At 49.1% G+C, this 12,825-nt stretch overlaps 1 long non-coding RNA gene across 1 annotated transcript; it reads right to left on the bottom strand.

Annotated features, from left to right (window-relative positions):
- Nucleotides 1-6,341: 6,341 nt before the first annotated feature.
- LOC123025899 lies at nt 6,342-8,432 on the bottom strand. Its single transcript, XR_006415209.1, has 2 exons — nt 8,244-8,432; nt 6,342-7,273 (listed from the first exon to the last, which is right to left on the bottom strand). It is a non-coding gene; the product is annotated as an uncharacterized LOC123025899 (long non-coding RNA).
- Between the last annotated feature and the right edge of the window lie 4,393 nt (nt 8,433-12,825).

Here is a 12,825-nt window from a genome sequence, read left to right as displayed (position 1 = left end):
ACACACACACACACACACAATCTGCTCCTGGCTAAATGCTGCCGCTGATTTGGTGGCTGACCCTAGAAACAGCACCTAGTATAAACTGCTGTGTCTGGCTGCTTGGAGCCAATCCAGCAGGTTGGTGCCTGGGGAGAGGGACGTGGTACTCGGAGCAGCTGAGCCCATTTGATCTGAGCAAGGGACCGTAGTGCATGGCAGAGCACTTGGAGAGTACCAGAGGTCCAGTCCCTGCCGTATTCCATTAAAAGGACTAACCAGCAGGTAATGGAAAAGGCCTCTGCCTGAAATCCTGGAGAGCAACCCCAGTCAGATGTCCCAGTCCTGAGCTGGGTGGAGTAACAGCCCAGCCTGCTGTGATGTAGCTTCCTCCTCTGACTCCATTCCTTCTCCCTTTGGCTCAGTTTGTAATCCTCCGCTTCCCAGCCAAATTCCCCAGCCAGGGAGCATGCGTCAGTGCCTGCCCCCATCTTTCCCTCTAATGACTTTTAAAGACATTTCTGACTTCCGTTCATTTCAAGACTTTCTTGTTTCTCACCATGCCCGTTTTGACTACAGTGCTGTTGGTACTTGCCATCTAACTTTGTCTTTAGACTCAACTGCAGCCCTCCCCAACCCGCTAGCCTCCAGATGCTGTGGCCTTCAGTTCCCATCAAGCCCAGCTATGGCCAGAATGCTTGGAATTGCAGTGCATCTGGAGAGCCTCGGGTTTTGCTGTTGGATCATTGGCTACTTATGTGGGAAGTCAAGAGGTTTGAGTGCCATTACTTTTTGGAACAAACCTCTGCTTGTACATTGAAGTCCTTTCAAAGGGCCTTTGTCCTCCTCTCATATAGTTACTGTTTAACATGTCTGACCTCTTGAACAAGACAGTTACACAATACAGCATCTTGAGCAGCAATGCAAGGAGACGTTATCTAGGTAATGGGGTGCAGTGGAGGATCAAAGGGTCTTTGGACCAGGGCTGGGGGTCTGAGACATTTCACTGCTCAGCGCATTGTCCTCCTGATGGGCTAAGGAGGTTTGGAGCCCATCCAGAACAGGGCTGAGATTTAGGGTGGCTGCTTGTCCATTGCCTCAAAAGAGGAAAGGCACTGCTGAAAAACGAAGGCAAGAGGGAATACTGATTTGCATAAAATCTGCTTACAAGCAGAGCTGCACATTTCGAAATGATTTACTGATGGGAAGACTGTCACCAACCGCTGGTCCAGTCTCTTGTCCAGGTTGATGGGCAAACTCAAGGCTTGCATTCTCCCTCCTTGGGAGGCTCAGTGGCTTCCTCTCCCCTGGGAGACCCATGGAAGACAAAGCTACCAATGGCTGCCAGTCATGGTGACTCTTCTCCTTCCCAGAGGCAACATACCAGCGGCTAGATAACACAACTGGGAGGATGCCATTTCATGTCTTGCTTGTGGGCTTCCCACTGCATGAGCAGAGCACTGGTCCAGATGGAGCCTTATCTGATCCCAAGTGGTTCTTCGTATGTTCCGCTGGAGTGCAGACAGTCCCAGGCTCCGTCTCCAGGAGGGCTAAGAAAGAATCCTGCCTGAATAGCTGCTGCCAGTCAGTGTTGACTAAACTGAGCTAGCTGGCTGGACATAGTGGCTGGGAGCTTCCCATGTTCCTTCTTAGGACAGGACAGACTTTCAGATGTGGGAGCCCTTCACATAGAAGACGCTCCTCTGTAAGTAGGACACACGTTCCCCCCTATGAACAATGGGGAGCTTATATAGCCAGGTTCGAGAGACAGAGGGTGGGTGGGTGAGAAACAAAAGGAGAGGAAAGGATTTCCTATTCAAACCCTGCTTTTCAGGTGCTTGGTTCATAAAGTGGCTTATATTTCTGGATGTTATATAGCCCTTGATTTGAAGGGCATATGCGCCAGGACACATAGTGGTTCACCCACAGCCCCATAAGCAATCTAGAGCAGAGGGAGGGCCTTTTGTGCCATGGCCCCACACCTCTGGAATGGGGATGCTGCCAGAGGTCCATCAGGCCCATTCCTTGGAAGTTTTCCAGAATGCCCTGCAGATTTACTTAAGCCAGCATATTCCTCATTTCTCCAAGCAGTGAGAGTTCTCGTTTGTTTTCTTTGGACAGCAGCATACTAAGGAGAGCTTAGGATGAGGCTGTAATATTTGCTTTATTTCCAAAGATATATTTACACATGTGCCGTGCTGCTGTTTTCCTCCACTTATGCTTTCCTTGAGGACAAGCTGCATAATTACACACTCCCAGGAGGCAAATCAATCCTTTACTTTGTGTCAGATCTCAGGAAAGAGAAAGAAGCCCCCTGAAGTTTCCCATGCCTTAAGCGAGCTCCAAACGTGCTCTCTCCCTCCCCCTGCCCCAGCCTTTGTCTGTCCCAGAATAGCAGATGCCTTTTTCCTTCCCCATTCCAGAGCTGGCTTTGCCATTAAGCAGTCTGGGGCGGTTGCCTCAGGCAGCAGATTGCAGGAGCCATGAAAGAGTTGTAAACTGCAAGTTATTTAGGTTGTTGCTTCAGCTGCCACAGGAGGAGAGGGGTGTTTGTGATTTTTTCCCTCTCTGATGCCAAAATGATTTAACCAGTTTTGTCTTGAGTCTGCCTCACACACGCATGCGTACACACACACACACACACACACACACACACACACAGAGGAGGGAGGGAGGGGGGGAGAGAGAGAGATCTCTGCTCATTTACACAAGGTAAGATGTGCCATGTTGGCGGGTTTCCCATTTGGAACGCTTTGGAGAGATCCCTGTCATACAATCAAGTTTGAACTGGACTCACGGAGACAGTATCCTGGCTCAGTTAGGAATGTTGCCACTCTTCTCACTATCAAATCCTGTTCAGTCCAGCCATTTGGGTGCTCCTTGGCAAACAATTACGCCCCCTTAAGTTGTCGTTAAGGCCATGCCTGCTCCCATGTCCCCATCCTAGCTATTGCAGCCATGTCTGTACAGGGAGACGTGTTTTATGCCGAACCCCCGCTGTGCATGGAGCTACATCAAGGGAAGCATTATGTGCATTGAGCATGATCTCGTCTGCAAGCATGGTGGAAGGGGGTGAAGATGGGGGTGCAGATCCCCATTCTCCTCCTCCCGTGATGGTGGCTCACTGCAAATAAGCCCATGATCACATTCACAGCAATTAGGTTCTCAGTCCAGAAGTAGCAACGCAGTGCCATGACCCTGAGCCAACTTTCTTTCCCTGTGTGACTGCTTTTAACCAAAGAATACGATGGTAGGGATCTGCTTGACCCCTCGGCCCTATAATCTAGACCCTGTTAGTAAGGCAGCCTCCCTCCAGCCTGACACCCTGTAGACATTTTGGGCTGTGTTTCCCGTCCACCCCAGGGATCATGGGAGCCGCAGTCCAACACACCTAGAGGGTGCCAAGTTGGGAAAGGCAGCCGCAAAGTATAAGGCAGCTTTCCCCAACCTGGTGGCCTCCAGAAGGTTTGGCCTACACTTCCCAGCATGCTCCGGACAGCTCTGCCCATCTGGAAGGTATCAGGACGAGCAAAGCTGTAGTAAGGAAGTGGAAAGCTTTTGCAAGCAGCGCACAGACTCTTCCTAAGGTCCCCATGTCTCTAGCATGCAAACAGCACCCTCTTCTCATCTGAGGGATGGACCTGGAGCACCCCCAGGCTGGCCACTGTTTCCTTCTCAGAACACTCTCCAGGGCATGCACCTTGGTGTTAAAGAACATAATCCAGGCTAATGAACAGCGAGATTAATGATGATGTTGCCGTCACTTTTTTCTGTGTCTGGTCACTAGAGAGTGCTGGAAGAAGGGCGCCACCTATGGTTATGCAGAGGTTTGATGGTGCAGTGAAAGTGCGGGCACATCAGCCCTATCTGCACAGCCCCGTCCACAAAGAGAAGCCAAAAGTGAGGCAGATGTAGAAATAATTCTCATCAACAAACAAGCTCTGGGAATTTTTATCTCCAGCAGAAGCAGAGTTGGCTTTGTTTTGTTTTTGTTTCTCTAAAGCTAATGGGTCTTAATTGCCCAAAGAGGACCTAACCATTTCAAATTAGTTCCCATTGCAACAGAGAAAGCTTAGGTCCATATATTGTTGTCAGGCTAATTCCTCGCTCAACACACCCCTCCTAATCATTGTAAGGTGTGCTAAATTCCCTGGGAACCCCAGGGAAAGGTAGCTGCAGACATCACCCGCCCCCTTCAGTCATAAGGCCCCTGGGCTTCAACCCTGAGGGTCTCAGCCTTGCCACAGCCCTGGTCTCATAGCTGCCACTCTCCTCGGCGCCCATGCATTTGGTGCCACTGGTGTAGTGGAGCCAAGACGCATGAGATCAATGCACCAAGGATTTTTGCTTATCAGGGAGGGTAGCCACAGATGGCAGGCACTGAGAAACTTGACCTGTGTGCAGTTCAGTGCCTTTCCAAGTGGAGAGCTGAAAGCAGACCAAGTAAAGTCCCTCCCTCCTCACAGCTTCGGCTTTTTAAAGTGAGCTGTGATTGAGGCTTGTTGTTGTTGTTTTAAAGCCAGGGAATATGCATAAATTCCGGCTGCAATTTGTGGCTGAAATGTATGCAAATTTCTCTGGCTTTTTAAAAAGAAAAGATGTAAATCATGGCTTGCTTTAACAGTGGAAGAGCAGTGCTGGCTCAGCTCCTGGCATCAAAGCAAGTTGTTTCTAGTGCTGGATTGCGGGGGGGGGGGGGGGGGGCAGGCTGAGGCAATCCTTCAGATTTTGGACTTTCAGTGGGATTCCTCACGTATTCCTGACAATGGCGTTGTCTGCTGATTTCTAGAAATGTTCCTGGGAATTAGCTTCCTGGGAATGCCTGTTGGAAAAGGTTATGTTTTTACTAGGATGTTGGAAACCAGTACCAGAACCTCAGACTTGTGTTTATCATATCTATATCCTGTCTTTTCCCTGTAGGGAACCAAAGTAGCTAATATCATCTTCCTGCCCCTCTCCATTTTATCCACACAACAACCCTGTGAGGTAGGATAGTCTGAGAGTCAATGAATGGCCCAAAGTCACCCAGTGAGCTTCATGGGTGAGCAAGGGCTAGAACCCAGATCTCCTGAGTCCCTGTCCAACAATCTAACCACTATGTTATGCTGGTTAATGTCAACTTAAAACAACGACAAGTTGTTTGAACTTATAGTATTCACCTCCTTAGATTCATTGAGGGATGGCAGGGCACACTTTAAAAAATCCTAACAAATAAACATTCTATCAAGGAATCATCTAATGATTCATTGCGAAACCTAAGTCTGCCAATGAGGGTGCAACACCATGAGAAAGAGATTGCACCTGGAACTGGAAGACAACTATGTGCTAGTGTTCCAAAGAGACAGTCAGTTAGGAAATCCTTGGAACGGTGGGAGTTTAATTGGCAACATGAGCTCAAACAGATCCTCACTGGACTCGAGCACCTGATGGCTCTGGACACCGGAGGCATTCCGTCCTTGCAGTGGCATCCGCTGCATCTCCAGCCTCTTGGAGAAGCTTTGCTCTGAAAGCAAAGCCATGCGACACTCAGGCATACTTGATTCCACTGGGCCATTGCCCTCCACATGCACAGGGTTTATTTATTTATTCAGAACACTTGTATGTTCCAGTCCGACCTGGTGCACAGATGCGCCTGCATATTCTCTTCCATCCCTAGTCCAGCCAGCACCTAGTCTGTCATCTTTCCTCCCACAAAGCTGTTCAGGAGGGGAAACAAGGGAATGATCACACACCACCTTATGATTGTCGCTGCCGGCACCACCCTTGAAGGGAGGGTGTGAGTTTCGTGAGAGCCCCTCCGCAGCCTGGGTATGGCCAGGGCGAAGGGGTGGTGAGATGAGAAGCTAACAGGACATGGCCTTGGCTTGGCAGGTTCCTCCGCAGTTACCTTCCCTTTGGTGCAAAGTGCTCTCAATGCAGGCAGGCAGGCAGAGTTAAGTGCTGTCAGTTATACAGATGGCTTCAATGGCATAATGGAATCTAGCCTTTCAAATATCAAACTATGGCATCCGGGAAGTGTTTTGAGCCTCCCTTCTGTAATTTCAACAGTGTATCTCAGCTGCTGCCCATACCTCCCCAGACCCATCATCCCCCCAGTGCTCAAATGCTGGAGGAAAAGGGCTGTGTGTGGTTTCCAAGGGGAACTATTTCCCCTGACACCCCCCTGCACAGTTTAGTCAGAACATGCCCCTGGCATGGCTCTCTCAAATCAGTAGCTAAGGGGACTGCCAGAAGAGGTAAGGGGGCTGAGCCACACGTTGCCCACCCCTGTCCAAGGGATGGCAAGGTGTCCTGTTTTGTGAGGACAGCTTCCTTTTGCATTATCCATTTCCCTCTTCGGTGCCAAGTGAGAGAGAAGTGTCTTTGCTAAGAATGGTCACATTTATTTTCTTTTTTGTGGTGGGGGAAAATTGGGGTCATTGGATTCTACAAACAACATCCATTTCCAAAATGTGCAGGGCAGTAAAAATGGACCCTCAGGCGATGATCGCCCAGGAAGGAGCATGAGCTCGAACAGACAACTTCCCACGTGACAATCTTAGTCCTACAAGTTTCATGAACAGGAATACTAACTGTGCTGGTGAAACAAACACACACACCAAGGAAGTCATTTCCCGCAAACATCACAGTGAAGTAAGATAATCACCATCACCACCCATGGATTCTTCAGGAACTGGCGCGATCCTCTAAGTGATACCAGTGCAAATTCGGGGAAGGGTGTCGCTCCGACATGTGCTTCGTCCACAGAAAGCCCCAAGTCCGGTCCCTGGCATTTGCTCGCAGGGCTTTGGAAAAGCTTCCCGTCTCAAATGGTGGAAAGCTGCTGCTGCCACCAATCAGGGTAGACAATATTGAACCAGATGCACCAATGGTCTGACCACATATAAGGACAGCTTCCTATGCCGCCTTGCTGTTTTATAGTGGAGGTGTGGAAAACTATCCTTCCGGCAACCCTCTTGCGCTCTCCCTTTCACTCACTCAAGTCCCTCCCAGCAGCCAAAGGAAATGGGTCCCTCAAGGCGCCACCCTGGTCTTTGTAAAACATGCAGCCTCTTATTCCCTCCATCTTCCACTGTTGCTTCTTCGGATTGAGAGATGAGAGACAAGTCATGCCCAGAAATCCCAGAAAAGTTCCAGGCAAACTTCTTTGATAATTATAGCAAGCCTTTCCTCTTTCTCAGGTGAGCTTTGCAGTGCCCCATGAGGATGGGTTAGGAGGTATCTTTCAGCTCTGGACTTTGGGGTACCTGAGGAGGCACTTCTGTGGTTGGAGATTGCATTTCTTGAGATCTGTCTGTAAGAGGGAAGAAACAAACTGATATAGAGACAGGCTAAGTTCATGGGAGACTGAAAAACTGTGTGTACATGTCCTGAACTCTTCAGGATGGTGCCAACCTGGAGCTAGGCCGGATGCTTTTGAAGGACCCTTCCTAGGTTGGTCAGCCCCTTCCAGCTCACATGTAAGGATGTACCTCAGCGGTAGGGTACATGTTCTGCATGCCAAAGAGCCCGGGTTCAATCCCCACCATCTTCACACAGGGCTAGAAAAAGTCTCCTGAAATCTAGGGGAGCTGCTCTCAGTCAGTATGGGCCAGGGATGCAGGAGCCTTTTCAGTCTGAGGGCTGAACTCGGTTTCAGAGAAGCTGCTAGGGCTGCCCCTGAACTCAGAAGAGGTGAGGCCCAAAATATGAAGAGCACCAGCTCTGCATTCCTACTGAATCTGCATCTCCTAAACTTTAGGAGAGGTACTTGAACCCTTCAGAATTGGGGGAGACTCTGCAAAAGCCAGGGGAAGACTGAACAATCAGTGGGCAGGTGGAAGGAGCTTGGTGTAGTGAGTGGACCAGGTGCACACCCTTTGCAGTCATTTTGGAATCTATCAGATCCTGAGGAAGCCCTTGAAGGCTCTGTGAGGGGCCCAGGATCAGGCAAGAGGCAAGCAGGGTGGCAAATGGGAGGGCCCGTGCTGCAGAGATGACTTCGAGCAGGAGACAGGGAAGATGCAGGGCCAGGGCCAGCCAGGCAAGGCGCAAGCACTGCCGTTCCAGGAAGCCCTGTCTTGCTGTGGCCAGTGCTGGAGGGAAGCGCTTGCTCTTACTGGGCTCTTCCTCCAGGACTCCCACCTGATGTGCCTCCAGAGAATGAGAGTCGGGACTGTGGGGGCTGGGACTGATCCTGCAAACGCAGTGGAAGTTGTTCTGGTGCTGGCCACCATGGGGTATTATGACTGGCACAAGGTTAAGAGAATAAGGCAGATCTCTACCTGAGTTCAAAGACATTTCTGCCAGCTTCAGTGGTAAGTCAGTGGGACTGACCCCTGCTGGTGAGCCCAGGATATCGGGTAAGGCGTTCCTTCGGCCAGTGCGTCCAGATGATGCAAAATCCAACACAGGCTCCACTTCTGTCATACTTCCCCTGAAATGGCTCAGGAAGCTCCAGGGTAACAAAGTGCTCTGATGACCTGGACACAACAGAGAAAGGGCGAAAGAAGCTAACCAGGGCCATGAAGATCTAAGTGGCGTCTCTTGGCTTTGGAGATCAGCTCTTCTTAGCTCAAACATTTGTTCTTAATTGTTCAGAAAGCCAAGAAACCTGCCACTTCCAGAGGGGAACTTGGGAGGTTGGCTCACAGTGGCTCTTTGCTACAGGAGATGCAAGCTGGCCAAATGCCAGACTGCTAACTCAAGGAATGACAGAGATGCCATGCTCTAAAATGTCCCCTTATTCGGATTTCTCCTGTCTGCAACCTTTTATTTTTTTTGTACATATTCAAATGTGCATACCTTTTCAGAGAGTGGAAATGTGATACCGAGGAGAGGTAATGATGCTACTCCAAGCATGAGAATCTTTGCACCAAAATGGATGTTTCTAATGATTGGCTTTCTTATTACACACCTGTCGTCTATGAAAGGAGGAGATAGAAGGTAGATCCCCAGGTATTTTGGACTTCAATTCCCAGCAGCCCCTGCCAGCATAGCCAGTGGTCAGGAGTGATGAAGTCCAAAACATCTGGAGATCTATTTTCTATTTACCCCTGATGTAAAGTCCATGGATTGGATCCACCCTTATTCATAGTTAGAGCTGACCTATTGAAATGAAAGGAACTTCAGTTAGTCGTGGCTAATTTAAATCCCCAGTCATTTCAATGGGTCTACTGCTCACCTCACAGGAATACCCTGGCATAGATTTCTGATCATCCAAGCAACCAGAGGCCATGGAGCAGCTTCATTCCTCTGTTCTTCATTAAATGCAGTGACCAGAATACTGTGGCTAACCTTGGTGAAAACAGCAAACCTCCCCAAAGACTATTCCTTTTCGGTTTTTATCTTTAAGGCACCAGGAATGCCACTGTGGTGCAACATGTAACATGGCGTGAGCCTATATTTTCTTTGTTGGACTCTTTAGTCAGATCATACACTGTCATTACCCTTCCTAGAATCATAGATCAGTGGTGGTGATAATGATGCATTTCATTTATAGCCTGCCTTTCCCCCTCAAGGTGTCTTCCATGGACCTCTGCTAATTCATTATCCTCACAACAGCTTCCCTTTGAGGAAGAGCAGGTGAGCGACTGGCTCAAAGTCTCTCTGTGAACTTCATGGCTGAGCAGAGACAAGAACCAGTGTCTCTCCCGTCTCAGTCCTGTATTCTAACCACTACACCACATTGGCTCTTGTCCATGCCCCTTCTTGATGTAGGAAATCCTAAGCTAAAGATTTAATGGAAATCCAAAGCTAAATCCTTCAGCTGGGCAGCCCTGCATTTTGGGAGTGCCCCACCTCCTCCCGGCAGGTTCCGTTGTTGAACTGCTTGCACTGTGAAGATGCTTTTCCTAATGTTCAGCTGATACCTGCCTTTCTGTAACTTGGGGCTCATTAGGTCAGAGTGTGAAAATGTACTTCAGACAAGTTCAGTTTTGCGGAAGCACCAGGGGGCTGCATTCTAGTGCCAGACAGTACTTGAAGGCCACAGAAGGGGGAGTGAAATTACAAAATACCAAAAGGACAGAACAGCCCAGTACACTGTGGTTTAAAGCTCTTCCGGCCAGTAACTAAACCTTAGGGAAGCCTTGTACCTTTTTAGCACGGGGAGAGGAAACACAGCTGCATGAAAGCCAGGGAAGGACCAAATGGGCAGTGTGGCCATCGCAGGTATTTTGCAGAGTTAGGCTGGGGTCCCCAGGCCTCAGGCTTCCCACCCCTGTCCTTTGGCTCAGCAGAAGCCTTTGCACTCTTCCAGGGCAGGGCAGCCCTGAGTGCCAATGGCTTCCCCCTGCCCATCATCCCCAGGCTTCCCTTTGCTTGGAAAAGCATACACAATTCCTCCAAACTTTCCAGATATGGGTTCTTCTCCATACAGTGGCGGCCCACCTTTGTCCTCTTGCTCTGATCCTGCTCTGATTGGTGCACGTCCTTCGCAGCAAAGGGTGAGACATCATTGGTGAGCTGCGACTAAAAGAACTTTCACCTTGTATGATCTCATGTCCGGCACAAGCCTTTTCCAGGCCTTTCCCATGTTTATTTCAGGGTTCTCAGACACTGTCAAACCAATGGTGTAAAAGATCAAGTGATGTCCAGGCACATGTGACTCTGCCCATAGAGCCAATTTAAGCACGAGAGAGGCCATGTTGCATGTGCTTTTGCTGTCCCTGTATAGCAAGGACAGAGCATAGTTCTTGGTACCTATTTTGCCTTCTGAGGAGATGCTGGGAACTAAGACGCTTTTAATACGTTCACATTTTATTTATGTATTTGTTATATGTGTATCTCATCTTTCTCCCAAGAAGTCTCTATGATCTTCCTCCTCTCCATTTTTACTTTGCAACAAGCCTGTAAGGTAGTTTATGCTGAACATCTGTAACTGGCTCGAAGTCGGCCAGTGAGTTTCATGGCCAGATCCATGTCTCCTTGGTTCCACACTCCAACATCTGCACCATGCTGCTTTTCATGTGATTTATAGGAATCAAACTCTCTGATAAAACTGCTATTTGATTATGCCCAGCTTTTTCATTTTTCTCACTTTCCACAATTCTTATGCACATTTTTCTTAACATGCATATTTTGTACACAGCTTCCCCAATTTTTTTCCAAGTGATTTTCTTACTTTCGTGTGGTTTTGCTCACTCCTTTCTTTAAGATGTGCATTGTTGCACTATTTCTATTCGCATTTTTGCACACTTTCCCCTTTTTAATTTGTGAACTGCATTGCAAACTTCACAAAAGCGTGCATATTGCCATATAACTGTGTCCCAGATTCTCTGCAGGTTCAGGACATTTCTCACCCATTCCTAGATTTGTCAGGATAACAATTCTGGACCAAACACTGACAGGGGCAAAGGTTCACCTGGAATCTGGAGAAGAACTTTGGCAGTAAAAGGGTTTTTCTTTTTCCTTATGTTTCTTATGAGGTGTGAAGGATAAACTCACCAGAAATCCCTCTGGCTTCTTAAATTTTGGGCACAAGCAGGGCATAGGTGGAAGGGGTTCTGAAATGTAGGGTTCCAGTACATTCCACAGAGTGGATCTTCCTGCCGGATCATGTGAGCCTAAATGAGATTGGACAACTGTGCTGTGATGAGTGTGTGTGTGTCTGTGTGTGTGATGAGAGAGATGAGATTAAAATGAGAACATGTTTTTCTAGGCAGTTTCCTATTTATACAAACTAAAGCAAGAAAAAAGATGAAGAATTTGGACTGGAATCACACGACCCCAAGCCCACGTTTGGCTCTGACTTGACAACCATCTCTCTGCATTCAACTCAACTTTCCAACCTGCTCTTTCAAAGAAACACCTTCTTCCCACACCATTCTGAAGCCAATTTCTAGGCTTAGGGCAACCAGAGGGCCCAGGAGGACAGCTGCCTGCTCCAAATACGTACAGGAAAGAGCCAGTGCTTGTCTGCCAGACATGCAAGCCCAAACCTGCCACACTGATCTCATGGTCCACACTTGTGATGCAGCCATACAATTTCATACCAATGAAGGAGGCAACTGGGGGGGGGGGGGGGGGAGAGAGAGAGAGAGGAAAACCTGCTCTTGGTCATCCTGGTAGAGGTTCAGCTGGGCTCCTTGTCTCACCACCATCTTTGTCACCCCAGCTGGAATTTTAATCCCTCTGTCTGGAGAGAGGTTGACTTTGTAATCCAGGTATAAGCTCTAGTAATGCACACACATGGCCATGCAGATGGAATCTGCAAGTGAGCAAAATGCTGCTTTTTGGAAAGTTTGGATGCCTTGCATGGCATACCCATGCTTTTCTATGGCAACCAAGTGCATCTATTCACTCCTCTCCCTCTCTCTCTTTTGTTCTTTAATCTCCAGAGAGCTTCCACCATCACCTGGATGGATCAGGAATTCTTGGCTTCCGATCTGCTCTCAGCCCACCGAAGCATCCCCGACAGAGGCGCCCAGCAGAGCCACCTGTAACGTCTCCTTCCCTCCGCCTTTCCCCTCCCTCCCATCTTTCTCCACACAAAAATCCGGACCCTCCATATCAAGGGCAGGGACCACAAGCTGACACACTTACCAGCTGAGCGATGGCGAAGGGAGCAGGCTGGTCCCCAAGGAGGTGGGTCTCCAAGAAGATGGGGAGGAGGAAAGTAAGAGACTGGTCTTCACGGGGCGCAGATGGTCTCCGTCGCCATGGCCCCCTCCCCTGAAGCCTCTCCCTCTCCTTGGCTGAACCGATCTCGGGATGCTGTGGATATCAGCAGACCTTCAGCCGTCTGCCTGATACGCCTGTCGGATCTACCAACCACTTGGAACACGGGGGAGCCCGGCACGCACGGCAGCTTTCTCCCTGGTAACACGGCCCAGCACGGGGCCGCTTCCTTTCTCCTCCGCACGA

Source organism: Varanus komodoensis, unplaced genomic scaffold, assembly GCF_004798865.1.
Source record: "Varanus komodoensis strain SLA01 unplaced genomic scaffold, ASM479886v1 scaffold29_1, whole genome shotgun sequence".
In the NCBI taxonomy this organism is placed as follows: Eukaryota; Metazoa; Chordata; class Lepidosauria; order Squamata; family Varanidae; genus Varanus; species Varanus komodoensis.
Note: the sequence above shows the minus strand (reverse complement) of the source record. Positions and strands in the feature narration are given on the sequence as shown.